At 35.9% G+C, this 15974-nt stretch overlaps 1 protein-coding gene across 1 annotated transcript in view; it reads left to right on the top strand.

Annotated features, from left to right (window-relative positions):
* PMFBP1 (polyamine modulated factor 1 binding protein 1) overlaps positions 1-15974 on the top strand; it is a 443606-nt gene that overhangs the window by 153397 nt on the left and 274235 nt on the right. Inside the window, exons 4-5 of the mRNA XM_081512569.1 lie at positions 13895-13993; positions 15098-15165. The gene's annotated coding sequence lies outside the window, so the exon portion shown is untranslated. The remainder of the gene's footprint in view (positions 1-13894; positions 13994-15097; positions 15166-15974) is intronic.

Below are 15974 nucleotides of genomic sequence, written 5' to 3'. Positions count from 1 at the left end.
CTACTTCAATTTTAAAAAGCGATTGGGAAAAGAAGCTGATGCTATGGAAAAAATACTGACTTGGGGGATAGGAGGCCAAAGTTTTAATCACTCTAATTGTATGAACTTCGATGGGTCACTTTACCACTTTCCAACTCAGTTACCTACTCTCTAAAGGGATTAGGTTAGGTGACCTAATCTCTCATGTATATAATTATGTAACAAAAGGAAGAATATCTTTCTTTGAAATTCTGTAATCTTATCTAATAAGGAAAAAGTCAGAAGAAAATGGAGTTCTATGGGTATCTAGGTCTAACATCTATTAATTTGGAACTGAACATCCATAAAGCCCTTGCCCAAGAGTTCTGTGTGCTTTGCAGCCCTTTTCCCTGTTTTGGTAAAAAGATCAGAGCCGAAGTATACATTTTGTTCACTAAAGGCCTTTAACATAACAGCTTGGTGGTGTGACATTGCTGGCTACTGTGTCCTATTTTGCTAGTCTCAAATTCATAGCTAACTTAGGGATTTTATAAAACATTTGCACTTTCCATTCTTTATCAATCACTGACAGACTCATTGTTTTATAATGTACTTCTCAGCAAGCTGTTTGCAGCTCATCGCCTGCCTTGCTTTATAGTCTATAAATATTTAATTCTTTAATAAACTGCTTATATGTAATATAAAATGACTGATGCTATTCTCTCTTTCCTCTTTTAATAGTGCTACTATTTGCAAAACAATTCTTTTTTTTTTTCCTACATAGCAATATGTTTCATAAATGTTTGACTTTCGTTTTTCTAAGTAGCAATTTATTCTAGGAGGTTGGTGGAATGACAGGCAGGAAAACAGCCCCTTGCTCCTGGGAACACAATATAACTCTTCCCTCACCCTCACCCCTACCAAGCTGCAAATTGATGAGGTAAAGAAGATGGACTTTGGAATTGTGGCAGAGAGCAATGGCCTGTCTCTCTACAGACCCAGTGTGCAAAACAGCTTTTAAATCTGTAGACTAAATGTATACTTACAGTGAGAGAATATGGTTGTTCCCTCTCTGCTCTGATATCCTTTGTCTAGGGGAATCATAAAAGATAGTCAGTGATAGTATACCAACACCTCAGTATTCTCATCTTCTTTGTAACTGTGTACTTTATTTTTGTTCATTGGAGGATTTGCTTTCTGTGCCATGAAATGATTTTCAATATTTAATGACTCATTTTAAAAAATCAGATAAGTCAGACATTTATTGGGTGTTTATTGTGTGCCCTGCACAGCTGTTAACATATTTTCAAGCAAGCTCCTATTATTTTTCTATAATATTTCAATATAATTTATGAACTCTTAAAAATCAGGAACTGCCTTGGGGGTGGGCAGAGAGGATGAACTGAGGAATGCCAGAACAAATGTTTCTTCAATGCTTACCACTAATCAGGTACACACATTATCCCATGGCACTAACTCAGTTCTACATTGCTTTAACAGACTGCCTTTTGCTTAGAATACATTCTAAATTTTCAACTAGAACCCAGTATATTTGATTTGGAAAAAGCATGAGAAGTATAGGTGTAGAACATTTGTTTACAAGTTTAAAAAACTTGATTTATATGCTTCTTCCACCATGTGTTAACTATTACTTTAGATTTACCATCTAGCCTTTCTTATCTGAAATGAGAATAATGAAAATTATATAGTTTTTTAAACACGTATATAATAGACCATCAGATAATTGTTAATTCTCTAATTGTTCCACTATAAAGAAGAACATAAAAAGAAAATCAAAATGAGTTAATGAAAAGATGATATTAATTTTATATAAATAAATATAATTTCAGTTGTTTATGTAATAGTAATGGGTTACTTTAAGCAATAAACACTTTAAACTGAGGTTCCTCGTTTAACTCACAGCACACATTTGTGAAGAGACTTATACGGTCTTTTTACTCTAGAGCAGAGAGGTTTTTTAATGCAAAGTTGTGTGGGTCAAGTTTTTATCCTTGTTCTTATAATACATATGATCAATCTAAGTGAGCTAATTTGCTTATACAAGTGAAATCATTCCAGCTTCCTGTTCCCTGCACCCCACCCCATTTTATATGATACTTTCCCTTATTTCATAGATATCATTTAATTAAACATTCACATCACAAATATGCTTCCATTTTATTCCTCCTAAAACAGAATTGCCTGTGATTCCCTCCATATAACTTTCTACACTATTTAAGCATCATAAATTTGAATCTGCATAGGTGAAATCTCAGATTCCTTAATGAATTCCATTTCCCCTGGTTGTACTGTCTAATTTGCTTCTGAAACAGACTTTAACTTTTACCTCTCTTCCTGACTTGATCTATCATATTTGACCAGTCATTGTCTATCTAATTATTTCCTTTGCATATTAAGGTTTATTGAAATGTTATGAAGTCAATAAAAAAAAGAATAGATAATTTTAATAATAATACTATTGTTATTATTCTAGAGTTCCTACTATACACTAGGTTTTGCTTTAGGATATGTAAATTTTTTCCCTTCATCTTACTCTATGACATCAGAATTTCCAATTAACAGATGAGGAAAACTAACCATATGCAGGTTAAATAGCTTACTTGAGGTTCCATAGCTAGTAAGTAAAACTAGGATTCCAGCATAAATGATTCTAATATTGACTCTAAAGCCTGTGTGTTGCCATATTGCCTTTTGAGAAGCTAAGCAAATATATATATATATTGTTTTCAAACTGTAAAAATGATAGACATAGTTTCTTTTTCTGTTTTAAAAGTGTCATTATTCATAGAAAAAAATAGTATCAGTTCATGTTCCTATGATGCCTTTCTTTTAAAAGCAGCAGTGTCTGTGAAAGTGCTTTGTACATTATAAAGTCCTAGATAAACATAAGCTATAATTGTAATAATAGTAATGAATTCAAAGCATTTTTATTATAACCCTGTCAATAGTTACGGCATTGTTATTCTATTCCAAATATAGGTATATCATGCTCTATGAAATAAAAGGTTTTCTGAAAAACTGTAAGTTATTTATTTTTTTTTTAAAAGATAGTACTATTTAAAATACATGAAAAAGCTTATTACTTCTGGGTAAAGCCTACAACAAAGTAAAAAATTAGCTTGTAATGTGACTAATTCCCTAATTATGTTTTGAACAGATTAAGTTTGAACTTAAACTTTTTAGCATTAAAGTTTTTAAAGCAGAGTTGTTGTTCAGTTACTAAGTTGTGTCTGACTCTTTGCAACCCCATGGACTGCAACACGCCAGGCTTCCCTGTCCTTCACCATCCCCTGGAGTTTGCTCAAATTCATGTCCATTGAGTAAGTGTTGACTGACATCTGTAATCTCTTGAAATAATCTCCAAAAAGACACTATGGGAAGGCTGCTAACTTACTTTTGAGGTCAGGAACCATTGTAAGAGTTATATATTATGGAATCCCTAAGATTGTATTAATCCAAAGCCTGAACTCTTGATGAAAGTAAAAGAGGAGAGTGAAAAAGTTGGCTTAAAGCTCAACATTCAGAAAACTAAGATCATGGCATCCGGTCCCATCACTTCATGGCAAATAGATGGATAAACAGTGGAAACAGTGTCAGACTTTATTTTTGGGGACTCCAAAATCACTGCAAATGGTGAGTGCAGCCATGAAATTAAAAGACACTTGCACCTTGGAAGGAAAGTTATGACCAACCTAGACAGCATATTAAAAGCAGAGATGTTACTTTGCGAACAAAGGTCCATCTAGTCAAAGCTATGGTTTTTCCAGTAGTCATGTATGGATGTGAGAGTTGGACTATAAAAAAAAGCTGAGGGCCGAAGAATTGATGCTTTTGAACTGTGGTGTTGGAGAAGATTCTTGAGAGTCCCTTGGACTGCAAGGAGATCCAACCAGTTCATCCTAAAGGAAATCAGTCCTGAATATTCATTGGAAGGACTGATGTTGAAGATGAAACTCCAATACTTTGGCCACCTGATGCGAAGAGCTGACTCATTTGAAAAGACCCTGATGCTGGGAAAGATTGAAGGTGGGAAGAAAAGGGGACAACAGAGGATGAGAGGGTTGGATGGCATCACCAACTCAATGGACATGAGTTTCAGTAAACTCCGGGAGTTGGTGATGGACAGGGAGGCCTGGTGTACTGCAGTCCACGGGGTCACAAACAGTTGGACACGACTGAGCAACTGAACTGAACTATTATCCCTTCACATTGGTGTCCACTAAAATATGGACAACTAGACATATTTCATGAGAAAAAATATTAAGTACCCACCTATAAATCAGTTCATATATTTTATGTATGCAGTGAACACATTACTGCACAATATTCAGATTTGGAAAATATTGTGAAAGCTCATATAATATTTCTGTTTTACCTCTCTTCATTTTCAGAACAACATAACATCAGATTGTCTCTATTAAAATAGTATTTTTCTATTTTTACAAAAAAACAAATATAAACTTAAATCTTATCTGGTAATTAATTCTTAGTATAGGACATCTTTTGCTTCATAAAGCTAAATTCCTAATGCCTCACTCATGTTTATTAATCTTCTTATTATTTCTTTTTCATGCAAAGTTATGAAATACATATATTATGTAAGAATATATCTGCAAACATAAAGAAGCACACATGAGCATTGTAATAATGTTAAAAGTCATGTTGTTAATCACTAAGTTGGCCATTTGGTTGCAATTTCTTCCGTGATCATAAACTGCATTCCTGACTCTAGATATAGCACTCATGACCAACTATTATGTCAGTGGAGGGCATAATTTGAGTTGAAGCGTGGTAGAAAGCATAAAAACAGGAATCAGAAGTAACTGCTTAAGGGGCAATATTCTATAGTTTGCTTGGCCCAGTAAAGACTATATATAGCAATTCCAATTTAGATGGTAAGAAAAAAAACACTCATGGCATAATGATCATATGGAGTCAACTATTCAAATGCATGTTCAAAGTCTCATGCTACTAAAAGTAAAATTCCTGGTAAATGCATGATTTGCCTTGCTAATAATTTGCATCCTAAGTAGATGGAAGAAATTATAGGAAAATTAATTATATGAGCCTAAATTTTCTCAACAAGTGAGGGCTTCTCAGAGAAGTATCAGAGAGTGTTAATAGAAAAAAATTAGAACATTGGAAGAAAGTAGTCATTTAATATTAGAGCTTAAAATGGCCGGGAATGGTGAATATTGGACATAATCAGATATATACCCTATAGCTACCTGTCCAATAAGTTAGCCCATTAAATTAAAATTAGTTAAAATTTAATAAAATTAAAGGTTTAGTTTCTCAATTGTACTAGCCAGTAGCTACCCTTTTGGACATAATATTTCCATTATTGCAGAAAGTTCTTCTGGACAGTGTTATCCTAGACTTCAGAAAGGCAGATTTTTAAATATTTAGATTAAGGATAAATATAACTTTATGAGCACCATCTCTAAAAAGTTAGCTCAAGAAAAATAAAGAGGCCCTCCAAAAAAAAACCACTAAAATTTCACCCAATGCATAATACATTGCTTTGTAATTGGATTTCTGCTTGTATTGCAAGCCAGTTTTGAAGGCCGGAATGTGTCTAGCTCTTTCACTGTATCTACTACATAGTAAGTGTATTGATAGGAACTTTAATTGGTAGATAAAGAAACTGTCAGGCAAAAAGCGGGGGGCGGGGGGTAAGTAAAGAGCAGAATGATTTCACAGCAATCTGTTTGATCACATTTAGATCACTGATTGTGTATAAAGGATATAAGAAAGGACATATAAAGGAGATAATTTGAGAGTTGCTTCCAGGGAAAAGTGAATGAGAGAGACTTGCTGCAGGATTTTTATCTTCTGTTAAGAAATGACTGAAAGAGAGAGTAGGAGGGATAGACACAGAGAGAGAGAGTTATTCTCTAAATTCTTTTTCTCTACCTTCCCTGTCAATAAAAAAGAATTCCAGATAAGAAAGAAGAGAATGACATTTGTTATTGGGGATTATAGCCCAAGATTAGGCAAAAAGATGAAAAAAGAATGCCAATTGTTGGAATTCAAGTCTCATATCCCAGAGATATTACTTTCAGAGGTACTATGAGAATTTGCAGTCAAGCTTAAGGAACTCCAGATGTTTTTCAGAAAATACACAGATTGGGAGAGGTGTCAAAAACCTGAGTAAGAGGGGACATTTCCCCAATTTTCTAGAAATGTTGTGTTGACTTTAAAATCAATTACTTAAAAGTTATTTTTGTAAGCACTTGGAAAAGGGAATTTTGATCACTAGGGATAAATACACATTCCCAAAGAACAAACATCTTCACTTCCTTTTCGATGGAATTATTTCAGAGAACTTCTCAGACTTTCAGTTTTCTTTGCCTAGGATAAGAGGCTAAGAAACAGAGCAGAAAGCTGCTGAAAGCCAAATGGAGCTTTCAGTATTCTTACAGTGCTGGAAAGACAAAAACTGGAGTTCAGGATCTGTCAAGGAAATGGGACCTGGGAGATAAAGTGAACTAGATGTAATCAGAGCCTTACAAAGACTATCGTCTAACTGTACCTTATTCTCTTATTGCATTTGGGTGATCTGCATTTGTTCTGCCCTATTGCTTCCCAGATGATGGGGTGCATTTTCTTCAGAGGAAGGTATAATCATTCAAAACCTCTAAAATTTCCACACACAATATTTGGCATCCATTCCATACTTTCTAGGAATACCAAGAAAAAAAAAAGTGTGCAGTAGAAACAGACACAGAGTTAACCAAATATTGGAGTTATCAGGAATAACTCCTTAACTGCAAACTGATAATATTTTGAAGAACAAAAAAACAACTCACACAAAAAATTAAATGAATATTCTAAAACTGAAAATACAATAACTGAAATTGAAGCATCTATAAATACATTTAATAGCAGTTTGGAAACAGATGAAGAGAGTATTATTATATGATAGATCAGTAAAAAATAGTCAAGCCACAGCATGAAGTGCTAAGTGGATGAAAAATGAAAAGCATAAAATACATATGAAACGTGTTGAAAATGTCTAATGTGTAATTGGAATCCTACAAAGACAAGAGAGATGTTAATAAAAGTAGCATTCCAACTGATAATAATTTTGAAAAGAGTGGAATGATATGAAGTCACAGATATCTCAAGTGGGATAAATACAAAGAAAAGCACACCTCGGCCTATCAATAGAACAGCTGAAAATGAAAACTGAGGAGAAAAATCTTAAATGAAGGTAAAGAAAGACATTATTTCATAGAAGCAACAATAAGACTGACAGCTGACTTCTCAATAGAAATAATGGAGGCCAAAATCCTATGGAATGACATCTTTAATATGCTGAAAGAAAATAACTAAAAATCTGAAATTCTATACTCAGTGAAATAGCTTTCAAAACAAGATGAAAAAACTTTATAGACAAACAAAACCTGAACAAGAGCTCAGCAAGCAGCACACCTCACCTAAAACAACAACAACAACAAAGGGAAAGGAATTCTACAGATAGAAACAAAGCAACCTGGGGCGGGTGAGGGGGGGGAACAATGTGGAAATGGAGGAAAGAGCAATGCACAAGGTACATATGTTAATAAATTTGAATTAATCTTAACTGTACATTACAAAAAAAGAAGGATCTTGTTAGGTTTAAAATATATGAATAATAAAATACATGTGTTAACAATAACACGAAGGATGGTAAACAAAATAAGACTAACCTAAGGTTCTAGTATAACTGGGAAGTGGTAAAAGCACTGATTTGTAATTACTAGATTATAGTAAGTCAGAGATGCAAGTTATCAAATTTAGGGTAACACTCAACAGTAAAAACATGTATTATTAACAAGGTAATAGGGAAGATGGAATAACAAAAATACTTGATTAATCTCAAAGAATGCAAAAAAAGGAGTGAGACAACATAAACAAGATAATATAGGAGATAATAAGGTAATGTGTGTAAATTTTAAATGTATAAGTAACTACTTTAAATATAAATTGACTCAATTCTCCAGTTAAAAGTTAAAATTGTAAGACTGGATAAAAGATAAAATCTAACTAAAAAACAGATAAAGTTAAAATAACAAGATAAAAAATACTCCACCTATACCAGAACAATGGCCAGATCTGGAAAGCACTAACAAGAAGCTAAAAATCAATAAAAGTAAAAACTAAAAGTTTTGTGAATCCCTAAAGGTGTGGAACTTAAGCCTTATACTTCTAAAAGACTATGGGCCAAGAGGAAATAAGAAAATATTTTGAATCAAATAATAATGAATATATGACAAATGAAAAGCTAGGCGTTATAACTAAAGCAATCCTTAGAGGAAAATTTAAAGCCTTTAAATAAATGTTTAAAAAGAAAAAAGGCTAAAAATCAGTGACATAACTATCTTATCAAGAAATTAGAAGAAGAATAGAAAAGGAAACCTAAAGAAAATAGAGGAAGAAAATAATAAGGGCAGAAATGAATTAGATGGAAATCAATTGTATAATAGAGGAAACCAGCAGCAGCAGAATATTCATTTTTCTCAAGTGCACATACCACTTCAAATAAATAGACTGTGTGTTGGGCCATAAAACAAACCTCGAGTTGAACTTACATAGAATATATTCCCTGAATACAGTGGTATTTAATTAGAATTTCACAGTAGTAAGATATCTAGTAAAGTAACTGAATGTTTGGAAATTAAACAACGTGCTTCTAAATAATACAGTGTCCAGGGCTTTCCTGATGACTCAGCTGGTGAAGAATCTGCCTGCAATGCAGGAGACCTGGGTTCGAACCCTAGGTTGGGAAGATCCACTGGAGAAGGGAACAGCTACCCATGGCCTGGAGAATTTTATGGACTATGCAGTCCATGGGGTTGCAAAGAGTTGGACACAACTGAGTGACTTTCACTTTCAAGAAGAAATCACAAATCACAAAAAAATGATAAATACACATCCTATGAAAGTTTAGTTTAGTTTACGGTGTGGCTTAGATGATAAAGAATGTGCCTGCAGTGTTGAAGACCTGGGTTTGATCCCTGGGTCAGGAAGATCCCCTGGAGAAGGAAATGGCAGTTCACTCCAGTATTCTTGCCTGGAGAATCCCATGGACAGAGGAGCCTGGCAGGCTACAGTCCATGGGATAGCAAAGAGCTGGACAGGACTGAGAGACTGACACTTTCACTTTCACTATGAAAGTATATGGGATACAACTAAAGCAGTCCTTAGAGGGAGATTTATGGATTTACACGTCTGTATTGGGGCTTCCCTGGTAGCTCAGCTGGTAAAGAATCCACCTGCAGGAGACCCCGGTTGGATTGCTGGGTCGTCGGGAAGATCCCTTGGAGGAGGGCATGGCAACCCACTCCAGTTTTGTTGCCTGGAGAATCCCATGGACAGAGGATCCTGGCGGGCTACAGTCCATGGGGTCACAAAGAGTCGGATACGATTGAGCAACTAAACATAGCTCACATCTATATTAGAAAAGAAGAAAAGTGTAAAATGAATTTTCTAAGATTCAACCTTGTGAATCTAGGAAAAGAGAAGCAAATCAAACCCAAAATAAGTTAAAGAAAGGTCCTTGCTGGTTATCCATAAGGACCTACTGTCTAGCACATCGAACTCTGCTAAATGTTATGTGGCAGCCTGGATGGGAAGAGAGTTTGAGAGAGAATGGATGCGTGTGAGTCCCTTCACTGTTCACCTGAAACTATCACAGCACTGTTAATTGACTATACCCCAATATAAAATTAAATGTCTAGAAAACTAAAGTGGACATTGTAATTAAAAAATAAGTAAAAGAAAGGAAATTGTAAAATTTAGAGTAGAAATCAAAAGATCAATAGATAGAAGTTGATCCATTGAAAAGATTAATAAAGTTGATTTTTGAAAAAACAAGGAAAAAGAAAATGCAGCTCACTAATATCACAAATGAAAGAGAGGACATTACTAAAGTTTTGACAGACAAAAAATAGGTAACGAAATATTGAACAACTTTGTTCTGATCAATTTGATAACTAAGATGAAACAGACAAGTTCCTTGAAAAACACAGCTTACCAAAATTGATACAAAAAAATTGAAAATTAAAGTCCTAGATCATTGTCTTAAATATTGAATTTATAATTGAAAAATTGTCCACAATTTTTAGGCCTATAGCTTCACTAACCAATGTTTAAGTACAAAACGATGACAAGCTTACATGAACCTTTGCAGAGTATAAAGGGAGGGAACACTCTTCAACTCATTTCGTAAAGATACCAAGACCCTTATAACAATACCAAAGTCATTTCAAGAAAAGAAAATTATAGCCCAATTTCTCTCATGAACATGGGTTCAAAAACCTTTAGCAAGATATTAGCAGGTAAAATATTGCAATATATTGAAAGATAAATACATCATGAGCAAGTGGGTTTTTCAAGGACTGCAAGGTTGGTTTAACATACGAAAATCAGTCATTGTGATTCACCATGACAACAACTTTGAACTGTTACCTATTTCAAAAGAGGCAAAAAAGGCATTTGACAAAATTTAACAACCATTTAAAAAAAGTTCTTAGCAACTGGGAATAGAAGAATACCTCTTCCACTTGATAAAGGGCATTTTTGTTACTGATAAAAGGCTGAATCATTTCTCTCATAAATTCAGAAAGAAGGCAATGATGTCTCCTAACATTGGAAGCAAGGCAAGAATGTTCAGTTTCACCACTTGCACTCTGTTCAACATCGTGCTGCATGTTCTCACCAAGTTAAAGACAAAAATTAGTGGATGTGATTACTGGAAATGAAAACTTAAGCTATCTACTTACAGATGAATTCATTGCATTTACAGGAAATTATAAGGAATCCTTTTTTAAAAACTACCATTCATGTAAAAAGTGGGAGGGAAAATATATTATCTTATTAATATCTGGGCATAATATGTTAATATCTGGAAGGATAAATGAGAAACCAGCAACTGATTACCAATTTGAGGGTGAGGTTAGAAACCCATGGCTAGAAGAGGAGCAAGGGGGGAGACTTTTTGCTTTCTAAGTTATTTAAATTATTGATGCTTAAAATAGTTAGTATATCATATTACCTATTCAAAACTATCTCTTTTTAAAAAGACTGAAAGTTGGCATTGCCTGTCAATGTGGTAAATAATAAGCACCTCTCAGCTCCCACAGCTCTCCTCTCAGTTCCCATAGCCCTCCACAGCAAACAGGATAGGACTCTCTTATTAGACTTAGATACTATGTGCCATTGATCATCATTTCAGAATTACACATACATTTTTAAAGGAACACGTTCATAGGTATACTATAAACTGCATTAATACGAGCTGTAGTTTGACTTTTGATTATTGATAATTCACAGTCTGTCTGCCATGAAAAGTAAAAGTGTTAGTTGCTCAGTCATGTCTCACTCTTTGGGACCCCATGTTCTGTCCATGGAATTCTCCAGACAAGAATACTGGAGCGGGTTGCCATTTCCTCCTCCAGGGAATCTTCCCAACTCGGGGATCGAACCCAGGTCTCCTGCATTGCAGGCAGATTCTTTACCATCTGAGCTACCACAGAAGCCCCATTTAATGCTTTCTCACTAAATCTTTTACCTGCATTGCTATTTAGTAGTAGCAGTAAAGATTAAATATTATTTCCTTTACCTTATTTCTCTCTAATACTAACCAATACACTGAAATAATAATAATATAGCAAAAACAAAATCTAACATTGTTAGTGTTGTTATATGCAAATACTGTGCTAAATACTTAACATGATTTGTTTCAATATATAATACCGATAATACTGTCAACAGAGACAGAAAAAATAAGAAGTTTAAGGGCCTGATTCAGATTAAATAGCCATTCTCCACATTAATTCATTGTACTCTGTAGTTTGGTACACTGTAACAGTTGAGAGTGTGTATATGTGTGTGTATGCATACGTGTATATGTGTGTGTGTGTGTTATAAAGGACAGTCATAAGTGGAAGTTTGGGAAATGAGTGGGCAAAAAGCAACAGAATTTAGAACACGCTTACTTGCTCATATGATGAATAGAGACCAGTTTCAGGTCAACATTATGCCACCAAATAGAAATCTGTGCTGATATACAAACCAAAGCAAAACTGTCTCTTTCTTTCAGTAATTTAAACAGAGATATAAAATTATTTTAATATGAATTATTAAAGTAATTTGAACTACATCCACCTAAGGGAAATAATGAAATCTCTGTTTTCCTAACTTCTGCTTCTTGCTTAGTTTTCCTTTATGAATTCATCGAGGCCATTAGTAATATTCCAAATATTTTATCAGTTCTGAATCCACCCAATAAGTTCATTCAATATTTGCTCCTCTCTATTCATCATAAACATGCACTAATCCACACTGATCATTTTAACATCCTGAAAATGTTAGAAAACACAGTAACCTTTACCCTGAGAATTAACCAGCACCAACAGTATCAGGCCTGCTTAAGCACGCAGATGATTCCATCTGCTCTTTAGCAACATATACTGTGATAGCACCAAGCATTCCCTCTGTCACAAATACCTGGACCAGGAGGCACTTTACTGAATTCCCAAATTGGGAGTAGCTGTGATTTTGGCTTCCGAGCTGTAGACAGCTGCGGGGGGAGAGGGGGCAGGCACCAAGTTGCCGCTTGTTTCCTCAGCCACACACCTAGAAGGGCCTGTCTCGGTGCTCATGTTGGTAAACCCTGACAGCTCCCCATAACAGGAGCCCCATCTGAGACTAATGAAGAAGCAAAGGCGGTTTCTGAAAACCTGTACTACAAAGTATTATGCTGTGGCTCTGAATATACTCCTCTTCATATATTCTCTCTTCTCCCCTCCCTTCAAAATCCATACCCTTGTTTAGTTCCAGTTTCCATTAAAATGCTATTTGGGCAGCAGATTTCCCAGACTGGCTCCATCTCGATGCTGCCATGCAGAGAAAACACATCTGTCTGACTCTTTATTTAATATAAGGGAAAAAATTGAAATAGCAAAATGTTGTAGTCGCTCTGAGCTATTTCCTAATGAACCGGTTTGTCCCATGAGCTGTAGTGAGGAGGTTCTTCTCCACAGTGAGAACTCTTTATGCATATTAATAGTATGCATGTTTTCCATGTGACTCCTTCTGACTTGCTCTCATCCCATCCTCTGAATTCATTTAAATAAAAATAATTTATGTGGACATTCCTTCAGTCAGAATTTTGCTCTCCCCCTTTCTTAAAGACATCCATAATATTTCGTTGATGCTCTGCATCCAAACCAAGTAGTTATGCTTTTGCATATCATTAGGGCTTTATAAAGAACAACAGCGACATCTGCATGTGCTGCAGCGCTAAGGAGACAGGAAAAATACCAAAAACAAACTCTGAATCGGCCTGGAGGTTGTCTGGCTCCCTGCCTCCCCAGCAGCCCCTGCCACCACCATGGATAGGAGTAATTGTACAGTGTAATCACATCATGCCTCATCTGAATATTCATAGCAGAGACAAAGCTTGGAAGGATAAGGGAGGAGCGGGGATAATTTAAATATAAAACAGCATCTCATTTCCAAATCAACTTGTGCCAGTTAGACTGTGTACCAGAATTCAGTATTAAGCAACATTGTTTTACAGATTGGAAATTGGAAGTGAAGAAGATAGAGAAGAGAAGACACTCAGTAAAGAAGGGATGACATTATATTCTCATCTTGACTGAGGAAAAACAAAACAAGGCGACAATAACAACGGCGACAGAATAAAAATACTTAAAGTTATATCTGAAGAGTCACCAACAGTGGCTAACCAGCTGCTGTTTTACCAGGAATGAAATAGCCTATTGAGGGAGCTTTAAAAGCTCCCAATTAATATGTTGTGCATGTATTAGATCTACAAAGAACTCACTGTATTCCTTCTCTCCCCACAAATCCTTCCAATACACACTATTCCCTAACCACCACCTTTCTTTCCTGTCGGTTGCAGGGGAAAAAGATCAGAGCAACAGAATAATTGACTAATCGCTTCAAAAGTGACAACATCCCTCTTCAAAAAGAAAGGACAAAAACAAACACATACAAAAAGGTGACTGTTCATTAATGAAGGGATAAATTACCGATGGCTTCTTCATTCTCTTTAGTTCATTACCCCCAAAAAGAAACAAATATAATCCACACGTTAACACTGAAGAGTCTTCATTTTCTTTGTTTTAATATGATGCTGTTTATTTTTTTTTAAGTGTTGGTATTTGTAGAAGCCTGTGCCACTGCATCCCCCAAAGAGCTACTAGTTTCAACCCACTGGAGTTTATATTCCTTTAATTGTCTAGTGCAGGAACACTTCTGCTGTTTTTAAAAATATACCGCTCTGCAGGAATTAGAAGAATCCAAGGTTGTATCCAACTTCAAAGGTTTCCAAGTCATAATGATTTTAGCAAAAGTAGAAGACAGATCATGGAACAAGTCCCCGTTTGAAGATAAGCATCATAGGGACCTTTTTTTCTTCCCTCTCTCCCCAACTTTGTACTTCTCCTGGCTCTGAACACCCCTTGCTAACACGGTTTAATGATATGCAAATGAAATATGCATAAAACCATTCTACTGTATGATGATTAAACACTGGAGACATTAACAGCAGAGGCTTCACTCTTTGTAATATTCCTTCCCAGACCATCCACTTTGATTGCGGAGTTATGGAAACCCATAGCAGTTGGCAGAGAGTGAAAGAGAGAGAAGGAAGGAAAGACGCAGAGACACATCACCCATCTCGGTGCTTCTCCCTCTCCAGGAGAAGTTCCCCCCCTTTGCACTGCATTCCTATTGCTGTCTTTTGTAATCCATCCATGCAGTCGCACCAGAGCGATTAACAGAAAAGAAAAAAACCTCTTTTCTCTTAATGTTTCAAAGCTCATTAGCCAAACGATTATTCCTCATTAACAGCGAAAGCTCATTCATTAAAAGGAAGAATATGCCCAAAAGATGCCAGCGCGGTTAATCCTGAGTCCCGTACTGGGCTGTAAATCCCATACTACTTGTATATTCCATGCGAAAGGGACACGCGCCAATCCACATTTAAAAAAAGAAAAAGAAAAACAGTTTGTGTGTTTTGTAAAATCCACAAGAGCAGCAATTAATATTCCCATTGAATGACTTTATTTATTTATTTTTTGTCTCTCCCTTTTGTTTCCAGTGTCTGCCCCTGGCTCAGCACCCGGTGCCAACAGAACACCTTTCAGGATCCACAGCAATGCAGACAACGTAAGTACCAGTCATTTCCCGAAACCCTTTTTCAGATTTAAAAAAAAAAAAAACCTAAAACATAGAAACAAGCCTCTTTCAACCCTTCTTCTCCCCTGTTTTATGCCACCAGGGTTTCCTAAATAGCACCTTCCAAAGCACTCTGCCTTCAAGTTTGTGCATGTCTGTGTGGCATCCCTCCTCCTCCTCCACTCCCATAGTGGATCCTGTAAAAGGGCTTCGGATCGGCCCCATTCATCTCCCTGGTGATAGCAGTGAACGTAGATAAATCTCTGCCTGCTTGCTGCTGGAGTATGATTTTTATTTTGTCTCCTGTGTATACCTGGGTCAGAAAAAGTGGGATGTATGCACACACGTACATGCACATACACACGTTTCCTTCTGTCTCTTTCTCCGTCTTCCTCTTCTTTTACTCACACATGCACACATCCCACATGTGTATATGCATAAACATATACACGTATCTATATACATACCCATACCTCCAACCCCAAAACAGACACACGTCTAAACATTTAAACTGCCTGAAAATAAGTGTATTTATATACACATACAACCTTACACATGTGTCTATATGCAGTCGATAAATGCCCATCTTTTAATTTATACCCATCTATATCTCCATTTGAATATTCCCTCTCCTCCCAGCAGAAGCTGCCGTGCAATCGCAATCCAGGCTTGTAGAAGCGGTGTTCTTTCCTTATGATTTCTGCCTGTAGATCTTTCTGCTCCCTTCTCTGCCTTCTTCCGAGCTGTAGAATTGGCACCTCTCCCTGAGGTTTTCCGAATGGCAAGTGGCACCAGCTGTG

The sequence above is a fragment of the Giraffa tippelskirchi genome, chromosome 7, assembly GCF_054371585.1.
Source record: "Giraffa tippelskirchi isolate mGirTip1 chromosome 7, T2T-mGirTip1v1.2.pri, whole genome shotgun sequence".
NCBI classification, from domain to species: Eukaryota; Metazoa; Chordata; class Mammalia; order Artiodactyla; family Giraffidae; genus Giraffa; species Giraffa tippelskirchi.
This window is presented reverse-complemented; position numbering and strand designations above follow the sequence as displayed.